Source organism: Triticum dicoccoides, chromosome 2A (assembly GCF_002162155.2).
Source record: "Triticum dicoccoides isolate Atlit2015 ecotype Zavitan chromosome 2A, WEW_v2.0, whole genome shotgun sequence".
Classification (NCBI taxonomy): domain Eukaryota; kingdom Viridiplantae; phylum Streptophyta; class Magnoliopsida; order Poales; family Poaceae; genus Triticum; species Triticum dicoccoides.
In genome coordinates this window covers 67,693,518-67,695,406 of record NC_041382.1, presented here as the reverse complement: position 1 = coordinate 67,695,406, position 1,889 = coordinate 67,693,518, and positions in this window count along the sequence as shown.

The following is a 1,889-nucleotide window of genomic DNA, read 5'->3' as shown; positions in this document are numbered from 1 at the left end:
AAACCTGGGATGACTCGGACAGCATAACGGCTATAATTGCTCAAAAAGATTTGAGACAATCACAAAAATGGTGGCATAACCACTCAGAAGCACAATATCAAGGTTCCGAGATCAACAATTAACATACGGAAGTAGTAGGAACTGAACTGAGACTTAAATCCAACAATCTTATAAGTCTACTGATTAGTAACACGTGATCCTAATAGAAAGAAGAGATAGCCTAGTTCTTAATCCCCGCAGGAAAGATAAGATGACTCAGATCAGAAGGGCATGAGGTATAAGGAGTAAAAAGAGCCTTACGTTCCATCCCACAATCAATTCCCTTATATAACTAAAGAATTTCTAGACTCAACTTCGACCAGTTTGGCTTGGTAATCCTACAGGCAGTCAAGCTCTGATACCAACACTGTCAGGACCCCGACTCAATGCCACATAGATCTAGCATGTAACACTTCATATCACTTTGCGGCCTCACGCACGGTATTCCCACGGGTGTCGCCTTACCTTTACCCGGGACCGTTTGCGCCTTTTGGCACACGTATATGACAGTGTCGCTAGCACCCATATGATAAGGAGCCCGGGCTGACATGGCTAGTCGTAAACCCAAAGTGGCACAAACTTACAGGGACATGCATCCATGACCCAGCATCGAACGTGTCGGTCATCAGCGAGTGAATCCAGGCTGTAGCACTGGGCTAGCAGGACTCCGGTGAGCCGGGCTGTAGCGGGCTAACAGGACTCCGGTATTCATCGCGTGACATTTCCCCGAAGGGACAGACACAGGAACGAAGAAGGACACATGCCGGCCAGCCTAAGTGTTCCGGAGCAGTAGCAAGCTACCATGGCTCGGTGGAAACACTAGGAGACATTTCCCGGTAAGAGAGGCTACTAAAGATAAACAACTAGATGGTCAGATCCCACACATACCAAGCATTTCAATAGCATACACACAATATGCTCGATATGTGCAGATACAACATGGCATCACAACATGACTCTACGACTCAAGTAATTTATTCAATAGGCTCCGAGGAGCGAGACATTACAAACATGGGTCTCATGACCCAACAATCAGAGCATACAAGTCAAAGCACAAGCGGAAGCTATCATGTCTAAATACAGACATCTATAAATGAAAAAGGCTGAGAAGCCTGACTATCGATCAGATCCTGCCGAGGGCACAAGATCGTAGCTGAGGTAACAAGCTAAACGTCGAAGACCACGCGGAAATACTAGTGAGACTGAAGTCTCTCTGCAAAAACATAAATTAGGCAAACGTGAGTACAAATGTACCCAGCAAGACTTACATCAGAACTATCTACATATGCATCATTATCAACAAAGGGATGGTGGGGTTTAACTGCAGCAAGCCAGCTTTGACTCGGTGGCTATCCTGAACTACGACTGCGAGTAACTTTTTTGAGGTGGCGCACAGGAGTCCACATATTCACCATATCAATACACCACTATGGATCCACTCCCGTCTCCCTACGAGAACGCCATCCATAGCACTCACGCTTATCTTGCGTATTTTAGAGTATCCACTTTCACTTGTCTATGAACTGATATAAGCAACCCAGAAGTCCTTTTCCGCGGACACGGCTATTCGAATAGATTAGGTTAACCCTGCAGGGGTGTACTTCTTCACACACGCTCTCACCACTTACCGCCGTTTACACGACATGTACTCGGCAACCTTCAAGCGGAAGCCCAACGTGGGTGTCGGCCACGACCTACCTAATCACCTAAGTCTCTAGTCCAGGTTTATCGCCTATTCGGGTTCCATCCATGAGGAGATCCGGCCGGAGTTTCGCTCACAGCCCCAAACGATGTGAACAGGGTTCCCGAGACACCAAACGGGCGCCCGGTACACCGTGCCACGTGCCTAC